The sequence below is a fragment of the Leptonotus elevatus genome, chromosome 3 (assembly GCF_054856555.1).
Source record: "Leptonotus elevatus isolate MCC_2025b chromosome 3, RoL_Lele_1.0, whole genome shotgun sequence".
In the NCBI taxonomy this organism is placed as follows: Eukaryota; Metazoa; Chordata; class Actinopteri; order Syngnathiformes; family Syngnathidae; genus Leptonotus; species Leptonotus elevatus.
The window spans coordinates 4,790,745-4,804,211 of NC_141241.1; the positions used below are offsets into that span (position 1 = coordinate 4,790,745).

The 13,467-nt window shown below is 39.7% G+C and overlaps 1 long non-coding RNA gene across 3 annotated transcripts in view; it reads left to right on the forward strand.

Moving 5' to 3' along the window:
• LOC147176698 (uncharacterized) overlaps positions 1–10,053 on the forward strand; it is a 36,922-nt gene extending 26,869 nt beyond the window's left edge. For 2 of the 3 annotated variants that reach the window (XR_015094384.1, XR_015094382.1), the window contains 3 exons: positions 2,011–2,136; positions 8,183–8,253; positions 9,743–10,053. This is a non-coding gene — a long non-coding RNA (uncharacterized LOC147176698). Of the gene's footprint in view, positions 1–643; positions 773–2,010; positions 2,137–8,182; positions 8,254–9,742 lie in introns of those variants that run through there. The other variant, XR_015094383.1, reaches the window with a different exon arrangement.
• The last annotated feature ends 3,414 nt before the right edge of the window (positions 10,054–13,467 follow it).

Genomic DNA, 13,467 nt, shown 5'->3' on the forward strand with positions numbered 1-13,467 from the left:
AAATATGCTTCCCGACTCTGAATTGAAGTCTGCAAACAGGCTGCAATGGCGATGCGAAGTATTATTGATGCTGCACTGCTGTAGGTAGAAAAAGCTGATCTTGATTTCAACTGTAAACGGGAGATGAAGTTTAACAGGTAAACATTACCGTGGCGTGTAAAGGTCTTGGGTCACTACATATGGGAAAATACATACAGGAAACGTTTATTTGACCAAATGTCGTAAAAATTTGAAAAACAATCCGTTGTCATGAAGTGCTTGGGTGGATGCTCTCTATTTCATGGAGCTCTCAATGTTGTATGTTTTTGAACAGGAATGAGTAGCGCCCATTGCTCAATAGGATTTCCTATTTTAACCAAGCATAAGTATATAAAAAAAAACATTAATTACATATATATATATAACTTTACTAGGGCCCAACCTATATGCATTTTTTTATGCCGATACTGATTTTTGGCAGAAAAAATACCAATTAACGATTAATCTGTCGATTATTTGAAATCACATATAATAAGAATAAACTAAAATAATAAGTGAAAAAACACTAAAAACAAATACTGACTGTTGCATTTTGGCCTCTTGGAGGCAGTGTGGTGCCGTGCATCCATGGCATACACACTTAAATTGAGTACAGAAGAAAGTTGTGATTTTAATTCTATTTAAATAACTCGTTTTTCACACATTGGGAAGAATTTGTGCCCTTACGTAGCGTTATCTCACCTGTGTGTATGTGTTCCCACAGCATTTGTGTGTGGATATTCGTTATTTGAAGGTAAAAACTATCCTCCTGTTAGCATTTGAATGGGATCCTCCCTTTGCTTTTAGCATTGGCGCTAAGCTAGTGATGTTTTAAAAATCAAGCATGTTTTGTATTTAAATATACAGCGGATGTAATTCTTAACGTTTTGTGTGTTTAGTTTTACAGTTAACTCCAACTGAGGTGTCATTAAACAGCTTAAAGGACGCTTGGGGAGACATCAGAATAACCAGAATAACATACGCTACACACTTGCTAGTTGCTACACAAGCAAAATGGTGCATTCATGGTACTTTCACAGCGTCGGAAACTTCGGTTTTCTTCAATAACGTTTTAAGGGGAAAATAATCGGCCATTTGGCCCTCTTGGCCGATTGTTTTGGCCAATGTTTGAAGGCCAATATTTACCCACACACTTACACATGTGACCTCCACAAGCCACAACTCCAGAGCATCAGCTTCCTACAGACCTCCCTCACTAAACCCAAAGGAAATTAGGGGGCTTGTGTTGTTGTTTTTAGTGGAGCTTTTTTTCCTCTTTTTTTTTTTCACCCCTTATTTTCCTCTTTCTGCCTCCTGTTGGTGTATGTGATCCTGACCCGGGATGGCGAAGCAGGTTGAGTAAATGAAATATTGATCCACAGTAGCGTGGCCTTGCCTTCACCTTGTCCCGCACGCTGAATTACTGACTCTTCCGTTCTGCTTGTAATAGGAATTATTACAGCAGGCCGGGGCAAGTAATTACTCGGCATGGCAGAGAGGGCAATGGGGGAGGGGCTGCCTTATATTTCTTTTGAAGAAGTTATTTACTGTGCTTACTTACCCCGGCCCCATCGCTTCCCCTTTCCACTCCTGCCAGCCATGTCTTAAAAATTAATACAGTTTGCTTGACCGTCGTCATGAATCATTGAAGGAGTCAAAACGTTGAAACTAAATGCTGTGATGCAATAGTTTGCGGGCTGTTGAAACTTCCAAACAGCAAAGTAACATTAAGAGATGTGAGAAAACCTCACATTTTGCAAAATTGCACAGATTTCGCAGGCTCTTTCTCCTTTCTTCCACTATTCCGGAAAGACTTTCTATGTGTGAGCTCATCACCTACGCACATTTTTAAGTAAATATGAGTGGCGATGAAAACATTTGTCTCTGACCCGCAGCTGCACCTGTGTTTGATATATGCCCATTTCACTTCATGACGAAGTGGCCGTTTGTTTGGTTGATCTATTTGAGCTACTTGCGTCCTTGCCTTTGCAGCGGTCCGTCTGCTGCTGCCAAGCGGGATGACATCCTACTGCATCAGAATCCCTCTGAAGGTCATCGCTGATGAGACGAAGGAACTCGCGGCGATCCATCCAGCAATGGGACACGCCGACTTAAGAGGTTAGGGGATGGGTGCACAAAAAGTCAACCCGCAGCTTTCATTTACTTTGGACAGGTGGATGTTGAACTCACGGGTGCTTTTCGAGTTGATTAAATCGAACTTGAACTTTGTTAGTAGGGATTCTCCTATTATATTATATTATATTATATTATATTATATTATATTATATTATATTATATTATATTATATTATATTATATTATATTATATTATATTATATTATATAAATAGCCAACATTGTACATTCTTCCCTCAGTTGACCACATTTCTAAAGGAAAATTAACTCTTTATAGTATTAATGTAAGAAATGTGCTGTTTATTATCTCTGCCAAGCTTGAAGATCATGAGGCGGTTGTCTTATTGACGTCTCCACAAATGTTTTGCTTTTAGCTTTGGTGCGTTGTGGAATTTCTGAAATGGAGAAATAATGACATTAGAATGGAATTTGTCCATTGTTATCTTTGTTCTAGGACAGTGATAATTCCGTAGGCACATTTTCGTCACAAAATAAATTTTTCAGACGAAAGTGAAACGAAAACTAAAATAGAAGCCATTCATTGAGACGATAACGATAACTAAAATTGGCTGACAATTTCGTCAATGACTAAAAACGAAAATGGAAACAACACAGTGATGAAAATTCACACAATCCAATCAGAAGGAATGAAACGCGGGTTGGAGAAAATAACCACTGCACTTTATTTAATGTTCAAACATGTTTACATTCATTGTGCGGCTGTAAGATTAACCTCAAGCAATTATGCACTTTTTTATTTAGGTGAAAACTAAGTTTTATTATTGTCAGTTCAACATGTTTCATTGAAACAAATCATAAAGACGCCGTTGTATTAAATGTGTCTTGCGTGTTAAACTACAGTTACAAATTAGGTGTGTTATAATTTTCTGAATAAAAGTTTAAATGTATGCTGGAGGATGCTGTCAATTTTGTCAACTAAAATTGCTCTTTATTTTTGTCGACTAAAATTGGATTAAAACTAAAATACAATCAGATAATAATAAGATAAATTATGACTAAAACTTTAATTAATTTTAGTCAAAAGACTAACTAAAACTAAATTACAAATTCTTGTCAAAATTAACATTGAACATTATTAAAAAAAATTAAAAAATAAAATCCTCTCTAGGTATAACTTTAGATCATAACATTTACACTCATGTTCCCTCCAAAAGTATTGTAATGGCAATTCTTGTACACTGAAGACATTTGGGTTTCAGATCAAAAGATGAATCCTAGACAGAAGTTCAGAATTCCAGCTTTTATTTCATGGTATTTACATTGAGATGTGGTAAACAACTCACGGCAGAGCACCTTTTGTTTGAGCCCACCCACTTTTCAAGCAAGCAGAATTATTCTAACATATTTCTAGTTGCCTTTTAGATTGATTGCTTAAACATTACATAATGCTTTGGGTGATACTTGTAAAAACTGCATTTGCTGTTAAGTAGCTGGTGTCAACGACGTTTACTTATTTCATAAGCCCCTTTATTGAATACACCATCGCTTGTAATATTATACACGGTTTCTGTTGAAAAAGGTTGTTGACAAGAAGTGGACCTTGAGCCAAACACTTTGAAGTCACTTACAAGGTGTCTTGTACTTCAATTACATTTAGCAAACTTTTATTCTGCTGCTAGAAACTTTTGACCACAAGTCTCGTCATATATCCTATTGAAAGGCTCTTTACGTCATCTTCAAATATGTCATCGAAGGGTATTTACTAAAACAAGACCTCCATCCGCGCTGTGGCTGCCTCGAGATCTCGACTGAGCCAATCGTGCCCGACCCATTCTAACAAGATCAGACCCAGCCCTCATAGATTCTATTATCCCACCACTCTATGACATTACATCTCCATTTACCAACCTTAAGCAGCTCCAAGCATAGCTAGGGCATCGACCTTGTCAAAGAGGAGAAACTCCGACCAGAGAGAGAAAGGATAAAAGAGAGAGAGAGAGAGACCATGGGATGAAAAGAACTCCGTCACACGGGCCCAACTGTAGGAAGTGTGCTTGAGCTGATGGCAGGAGATGCGGGACACGGGGGGAAGAGGGAGGGGACAAAAGAGAAAATAGAAAATCGATATTGTGGGGAGAGCAAGAGGATGAAGATTGAAGGATGACGTGGGAGGGATCTCAGGGACGGGGACGACAGTTTAGAGCTGAAACAGAATTATGAGCAAATCCCAGGGGTGACCAAGTTGTCTTCTGAGATATTTGGGGGTCGTCCTGTCCATTTTCTCATTCCTATGGCCTGAAATCTTCCATTTTAATCCATAGACCTCAAGAAGTCAGACAAAAGATCTAATTCTCGATGTGTCTTCAATGTCGTGTTGGCTAAGAATAAAACAAATTGATCACACAGTCGCTCTTCCTGGTCTTGCGTACTTGCGTGTATTGGGAATCATTTCTTAATCGAGCGGAAACATTTTGTTTGCTGCAGGTCATGGATTTACTGGATCTGGTGTGAGGCACGGCGTCAATTTGCGCAGGGGCAGAATAGACAAGGTTTAGGTATTTTTGCAGACCCGTGCAAACCAATCCAGCATGGAGCATTGTAAAACATTTTGCCCAGTTGTGGACCCACTCTGGAAAAATCACCAGCCAATTGCAGGGCACTTAAAGACAAGCAAGCATTCACGCAATTTACAGTCATCTGTGAAAGGCTGGCAACCAGTTTAGGGTGATCCCTGCCTCTTACCCAGTCAGCCATGACCCTAGTGGGGATAAGCAGTTACAAATAATAGATGTATAAATAAATAACCTAGCATGTATTTTTTCTGGAATGTGGTAGCGAGTAAATAAAAAAAATAATTAAAATAAAAACACAAACACCAGAAGAATATGCAAGTTCCGCACCGGGAAGGTCAGCAACCGGATTAGAGCCTTCAACCTCAAATTTAACTAATAACCACTCACCCTCTGCCCTGCCTTTGTCAAAACAATTGTTTTCAAAGATATGAGTGGCATAACAAGCAGACACCCGAGTATGTGGCCTTGTGAGCCTCACGGCTGGAGCACAAGACAATTTACTAATATGTGACCTTGTGAACCTTGAGGTTGGAGCATCAGTAAAACATCCATCCATTCTCTGTATGGCTTGCAATTAGAGTCACGGATGAGCTATAGCCTTTCCCAGCTGACCGGTCGCCGGCCAATCCACATACACACATTCACATATGGACAAACCATTTATTCATACTCCAATTCACACCTTGGGACAATTTAGATTCTTCACATAACCTAACATGCATGTTTTTGAAAAGTGAGAGAAAGATAGAACCCAGGTTGGAACCATGAGACGGACATGTTAACCACTATCACACTGCGCTGGCTAAAAATAAAGTAAAATCCGTGCAATTACTACAGTAAAGTAAAGTTCTATACTGTAATAAATTATATAAATAATATTACATGAACTCTTTTGCTGCCAAACGTTATCCAAAAAACAACCCCTGCGGTGCTGGCCGATTTCGAGCATTTTCACTCATATTTCAAAGCAAACAGAATATTGTGTGCTATGACTACATAAACATGGTGAAAAGAATGTTTCTACCTTATTCGGCCCTTTGGGAATCACCGTTTGACACTAGGTCATTTGAGTGACAAAGCGAAAATGGAAAAAACAAGGAGAAAACAAGCTTTTTTTGTGAAAAGAAAAATGTTCTGCAAGTGTGTGTTTAGTGACGCTGTGTGAATTAAATTTAATGTGACAAAGGCTTTGATCATTCACGTCATCCTCACGTTCTATTTCCTAAGATCTGCCATGTTTTCATGTAATTTGATACCCGGGAGCCCATTAAAAAAAAGATACAATGCTGCCATCTGCTGGCCATAGTTAGTGGGTGTTCTTGGATTTTCACAACCCCATTCACGTTATTTGACGTTATTGGCAGCATTCATTGGGATTTTAGTATTCGTCAATAAACACTATTGGTGGTAAAATAGTTTTTTTTTTTAAACAATAGATTTTTTTATTCTGTCCTAAATGGCCAGGGTAAACAGATTAGTAATCTAATTACTCCGGATTAGTATCCTCCTTGTCAGATGAAATAAACTACAGAGTATATCCCTTCCAACATGCTTGATTGATTTCATTTGACGCACATTTCACCAGATTTTCCTCACTGCTAATCAGTAATCACTGAGCGACTGCACAAGGTTGTCTGCTTCAGTTTTTTAGTATAAGCACCGCTTGGTGTTGGATCACTAATGTAATAATACGGTGGGATTTTCGGGGGGTTCCGTTTCACGTTTTGCTTCACGTTGATTACAATCCGATTTTTGCCCAGTAACCATCATCCCTTCTCGCTGCCATCACTCTTTGCTGTGGAGATGATCAGAAGACTGGAGAGAATTTTGTGGCGGGAACGAATGCGGTGCAGATGCCAAAATACTGTATTTGCTCTCTGGTCTCTCAGCCCTTTCATGTGTCTTGCATCTTCCCTCCAAGGAACCGGGCTGAGGGAAAAAGAGACGCGGGCTTGTGTTTGTTTTACACTCGCCCTCTCAAAGGGAAATATTCATTAAGTCCTCCTTGGAAAGAGAGCTGAGGGGTAGAGAGAGACAAGTAGGCAGACAAGAGGAAGTGCTGTCGGTGTGTGTAAATATGCGGCTGTTTATTTGGCCGCACATTCCAAAGTCTCACCAAACATTATGAAAGAAAATGCGATGGAGTAGAGGACAACACGAGGACGTGGTGAGAGTGGGCGAATACATCAGGTTGGCACTTGCGCGCTTGCCACTGACAGAACACAAAAGGAGAGTTATGATCATTGCACTCACCAAGGGAAGGGGGGAATGCATCATAACTGATGAATGTTGGGCTAATAACCGCTTATTCAATTCAATTTGTGCTGTATTATTGCCGATCTAATCTCATTGCAATGATTGGAGACAACTGTTCATGGTGGTGATGCTTTCTGGTACAACCCAAATCTAAACACATGTAAAGTGGATGGACAAGTCAATACGATTGACACCGTCTTTTATTAGAACTTTAAAAATATATATATATATATATTTATTTATTTTATATTTTATATAAGGCTCTACTGTACAAGTTGCCAGGTATGATAACGATAACCAAACTCGCCTTGTCTAATTTTCTTGAGATAAGATTCCCCACTCAAACAGGCTTTTTTCAGCAAGGTGTTAAATAGGAGGTGTAAAGTGTGCTGTGATTTTTAATCCTTTGATTAAATGTGTGTCACAGACATGTTAAGACCCAAAGGAAGTGTTTTGATTTGCGGAAGAAAATATGTATATTTTTTCCTTTATTGCCTGTCAAGGTTATTTTAGTTAACGAAAAAACTAAATCTAAAATTCAAAAACAATTTCAATAACTTAATAAAAACGAAAATGCTTCTTAAAAAACAAAAACTAACTGAAACTACATTTTATGTTTACAAAGCTAACTAAAACTAACTATAATTATAGCGAATATGTCCTTTGTTTTAGTCTTTGGTAATTAATTTAATGCATGAGTCTTTGGGGATGATTTTAAATATGATTTTAAGTATATTTATTTCAATATTAACTGAAATAAGGACATTTGAAAGTGACACTGAAGTGATGTTTTCATTTTACCATGGCGTTTATTAAATATTGTGCACAAGTAGTATACATTTAGATAAATAAAAATAAAAACTAACTAAAACTAAACTAAATATAAGCATTTTTTTTTAAAAACTAAAACTAATAACAACTAACAAACCATCCTGAAAACTACTTAAAACCAACTAACTAAATAACAAAACTCAAAACTAAAACTCTAATAACCCTCTATAAGTTTAAATCTAGAGTGCTGAAAAGTGCAGTGGCAAATCTATTAAAAATCGATGTGTGACTGAGAAACAATATAAGAAAAAAAAAGTGAAAATAGACTTAAAACCTCAAACTTCAACAGACTCCAGGTGGTCTTGGTGCATACTGAGCATTGACGTGTTGAATTCATTGATCTGTTTTAAAGATTATTCTCTGTAGCTCTTTTGTTGAGTCTCAAACTACCCATTTCTCTTTTTCCTAGAACACAAATGTTCACCAGCTGGTCAGGAGTGGTCTATTGGACTCATCCTTCCAAGACAAATAAAACGAGAGGTAAGAAAAAAAAAAAAAAAGCCAAATGGTGCCATGGTTTGCCATCTCATTAGACACATGCAAGCAGCTGAGGTCTTTGAGAAAGAATGAGAAGATGTCAATATATCGGCATGTGGTGTATGTAATTAACGGGGGAAGTCGATTAAAAAAAATGTATTTACAATAATAAGTTCTTTGCAGCCCCACTAGTCTAAACAAAGAATGCTGATTTGTGGAATGTGAGTTAAGAAGCAAAATCCACATGTTTTTATCCATCTTGGGGGGGCGGCCATTTTGTTGCTTGCTGTTGATTAAAAATGACATCGCGGTGCATAAGGTGCCTTTTTGCTAAAATTTTCAACAAAAATTCAACAAAGTAGGAACAAAATAAATATAAGTAAGCAACAATTAATCCCTATAAATCTCTGCAAATGTTTGTATTTTCAAATAATCACTTCTACAACATTTTTAGGATACCAAGTACCGATTCTACTAGAAATTCTGATGCGTAAATCGTGCCCCCCTTGAAAAAAATAAAATTATTTTAAGGAAAGACCCATATATCCCAATATAGCATTTTTCCTCCCAATACTATTATCGGTTGCCATGGCGACACCTAAAAATAAGGCCAGCTACTGATACCTGGTATTGGTAGTCATCTATCCCTAATATATATTAGAGAATTATGTGACATTAATTATAAATAATACAAAGAAAACACGTGAATGAATTATTTCATACTTAAAACAAACAATTTAACATATTTTACTGTTATTTTCATACTTACTCATGAAGTCACCTATCTGGCAAATAGTATGCTCATCTCTGCTTGAGGTGAGGCTGCAACCGAACATTTGTATTTCCCGTTACAATGCAGAGCATTGGGGGTGCTTGTCTACAAGCATTTTAAAATAGCTGAAGAAAAATGGCAAGAGCTATGAAAGATTTATGTCTCCCATTTCCAAAAATGAGATGGCGTGTGTAGTTTTGGACTTTTGAAATCTAAGGGGTGTCTACTGCGAGCGAGCGGGCGGGCGGGCGGGCGGGTAAGCCCGGTGTATCAACGCTGATCAAAAGGCGCGCCAGCAAGAGCTTACTCAAAGAAGGAAAACTGCAGCCTGTGCTTGTTGTGGGCACAGATGGCACGCGGCGAGCCTGGAGGCCCCGGGCTGAAGATGGTGCGCAATATCAGAGAGCGAGAGAGAGATGTGTGCATGGTGCCGGGGCTGTCTGGAGAGGAGAGCCCCCCTGGCCAATTACAGTCCATCCAAATGAAGGCAATCTCACAACCCCTCCAGGGAATGTTTTGCAAATGTATACCCGCTCTCTCCTCACTACCGGTGCACATCCATCTCTCATGTACGAATAAAGCCGGATAGTCTGCTGCTTGTGGTGGTGCTGGATGGAGGAAGCAGGAGGAGGAGGAGGAGGAAGGAGAGGGAATGAGGAAGACGAGGCAGGCAATCTGTGTGTGTCCTTTGAAGCTTGTCTTATGGCTTTTCTCTGTCAGGTCTCTCTCCGGGGACGGGCTCTGGCTCGAGGAGGCTTCCGTATACTGAAAAACAGAGTTTGAGCATCCAACCTGAAATGTCTCGGCTTATATGTAATCAGAGTATGTGGTATGTAGACCTTGGAAAATACAGACAAACATGGTATGCTATCAACTAGCTAAACACTTCATTAGGTACACCTGCAGTGTCGAATCTAATGATTCTGAACAAAGAGTGATTGCAGCTGTATTGTGAATGGGATAAGAAAGTCCGTCTGTCTGAAAGTGTGTCTGTCTGTCTGAATATCCACAACTGCAGCAGACCCAAAACATTTGTTTCCTCTGTCTTTTTCGGGTTCCTGGATGTCAGACTAGCTAGCTAGCTCCCTAAAAGGTAAACAAGTACCTGGGGAGCTAGCTAGCTAGCACCTGGGGCTAAAGCCAAACTGTGGCAGGGTTTTTACTTTCTGGACCTGGATTTGCCACCTCTGATTCTATTAGGCCCTCAATTGTTTCAAAACATCACAGTCATTGTTACAGAAAGTAGTAAACATGTTTACTTTTCTAAAATTTCAATACTTTGTATTGCTGACTGCTCAAGTGTCGAGTACTCGTGCTGGTATTTGTCTGAAAAAAAGTATGAACATCCCTATTAGCAAATAGTGTGTGTGTCTGCTTCATACTTCCGGTTAAAGTGAAAGTCAACCTAAAACATTTCTTGACAATAATATGTTATACGTGACCTCACTAGTCTAAACATGACATTCTGATTAATATTACATTTGTGGAATATGAGTTATGAAGCAAAATCCAGCCATTTTTATCCATCTCAGCAGGTGGCCATTTTGCCACTTGCTGTCAACTGAAGATGACATCACAGTTGCTCGGGGCTCAGGCTGAGCTGTGATTGGTTGTTACCGGAGACCTGAACAACATTGATGTCATCTTCAGTCGCCAGCAAGTGGCAAAATGGCCGCCTGCTGAGATGGATAAATATGGCTGGATTTTGCTGCTTAACTCACTCATATTCAATATTACCATGATCAGAATACCAAATTTAGACCAGTGGGGCTTCATAGAACATATTATTGTCAAAAATGAATTTGTTCTTTTCTGTAAATAAAAACTTTTAAGATACATAATTTTTTACAAAATCCCTTTTTACCATAAAATGGACAATAGTTGTATATTTAAATATTTGTTTTCCACTGATGCCCTCACCACTATAAACCGTTGCTATTGTGCACAACAGCATCCAGCAAAACAACAGCAAAATGTCTATGCAAATGTGGTCTTTAACAAACAAACAAACAAACAAACAAACAAAACTTCTCTTCATGTGCAGTCTTTTCTGCTGAGGTCATTGGTCAAATGCTCATCTTTAACCAGCTGTATGACTGTGGCAGAACTCTGTAGGCCGTGTTTAGTCCCCCAGTGCAGAACTAATCTGCTTCAGATCAATAGTAGCTCACAGGCAGGGCTGATATGTGCACAACAACAAGAAGAAATGAGGCTGCTCTGCTCTTTTTCCAACACCATTTTTAGCTTCACTCTTCTCCACAATGTGAGGAGTCAAACTGTTTTATTTTTATTTTGGGGTTATTTTGTCTTTATTATTTTAATCTGTTGTTTATTATTGTGTTTGTGCATACAAGAGAGACACGTACACACTCAGATGCCTCTTGGGTGGCATCTCATCCATCCATATATCATGGCTGGCGGAGGGAATGAAACATTTGGGCTCTTGTGTCGCAGAGTGCATTCTTAAAGCTGCACTTTGTAACAATTTGCCCAAAAATGTCTTTACAAAGCCTTTTTATTTGAGCATTTATGACAGATTTTTTTTTTTAATTAGGAGATTAACACCTTAGCTGTTCATAATGGGAACTCCTGCAAGCCTCTGGCCATTAGTTTTCAAACTGGATTCAGGTTCGAATTTCCCACCCTCTGCCTGCGGATGTGACGTCATGTGAGCGTTGTGTACGTAAAGAAGGGAAAATGCAGTTTCATTTTCTGGCCACAGGTGGCAGTAGCGATTCAAAATTAAATGTTCTGCGTTCGGTAGCTTTAAGTGCTCATCCTCACTGAGGCAAAAAAAAAAAAAAAAAGGAGAGAGAAGTGGGGCACCAGACACTTAAGGGGCCTTCATACCAGGACAGTAACTCTCACTTGAAAAGATTGATGTGCATGTCGGCAGTCTTTTCACTCCCCCATTGACGAAGACTGACTAGCGATGAAATTTGGTGAAATTACAGCGCCCCGCTTTTTCATTTTGAAAATCTGGTCACCCGAGGTGTGCTATGAGATTTTCCTCATGTAGAATGTTTGCCTTATTGGCTCAAAAAAGGTTTGGAAACAGCAATATTGATACGAATTTCAATCTTCCAGTAACGGCCACTCGACTGTTTAATGACACTTCTGCGTGGTAACAGCAACAGGAAGTCAGACATTTTCATATTTATTGTACTTTATATTAAATATGAATTATATATTCTACAGCAAGTCTCCACTGCATCCATGGTAATAAAGGCGATTAGTAGATTCATGCACTTTTTTTTATTAGTGCTGTCTGATTCAGCGTGTCTTATTTTTACTCACATGGCCTCATCGCTTTTTTTGCGTTTTATATTTGTCCTTTCATTTTCTCCCCGTCCAATCAAATGTGCCATTTTTTCCCGCCTGGTCACGACTAAATGGCCTTATCTGAGCGCGCCCCGGTGCCTTATGTACGACATGTCAGAGATGATTGTTTTCACATGGCAGGCAGATAGGCAGACACTGCCCTGTGCCGACTCCTTGTCAATTCCCCGAGTGGCAGCATGCGCGTTCACTTTGTGTTATCAGCGGGGGGAGATTGATTTCTGTGTCCATCTTGTTTGCCCTTCCCTTTGTGCTTTAAAGCTCAATTTAGAGGGGCCTGTGATGTATTGACGCGCATTGCTGCAAATTACCCTGCTAAAAGATGCAAGCGCACAAAGCACCAGGCTGAAATGGATAGCGTCTGTCCTTCCATTTGTGCGACGGCGCACCGTTGCCGTTCAGGGGCACGTCCTCGTTGCGAGACGGCGTGCGATGCGGCGCGCGGATGAGGCTAATGTTTGACAGTCAAAACAGCGGCGGCAGCGGCAAAATAGGACGTCAGTGGTGAGTAATATGGGCAAACTATTTTCCTTGTGGCAAAGATTTTCTTTTCAGTCCTATTCGTCTTGAGCTGAGTAACAATAGACTAAGAAAAAAAACAACCATCGCTCTCTATAGCAGAACCCCGCCTCTCCCTCCACACACGCACATGCACGCACACACTTTCTTCCCAAACCCATTCCTTTTCTTTATTACCGCGACAGGCTGTTTGTACACCCTAAACCTAATTAACAATCTTGCTTAATTAAAAAAAAAAGAGGCAATCAGTCTTTACAAGCATAGAAAAAATAATGAGCGTGTCACTGCGGGATGCAGCGAAGTCCAAATAAAAATACTTTTGCAGTGATGTGAGGAAAGTGCCGGCACGCCGAGCTAACCGCGTGTTGTGGTGCGGTCAAAAGGACAAATGAGTTACTGTATTAAACGTGGCTGTAAAAGCGAGCAAGCCTGTATTGGCTTGACTCCCTCACCCGTCAAAACGAAGAGCACAATATGAGCAGCCAGAGGGCTTCGAGGAGACCAGACACGTCTCCGGCATACAGAGGAGCTCGCCGCTAAATGCCAGTCGGCTGGAGTCATTTATCCCCCCTGTAATGTTTCAGCGC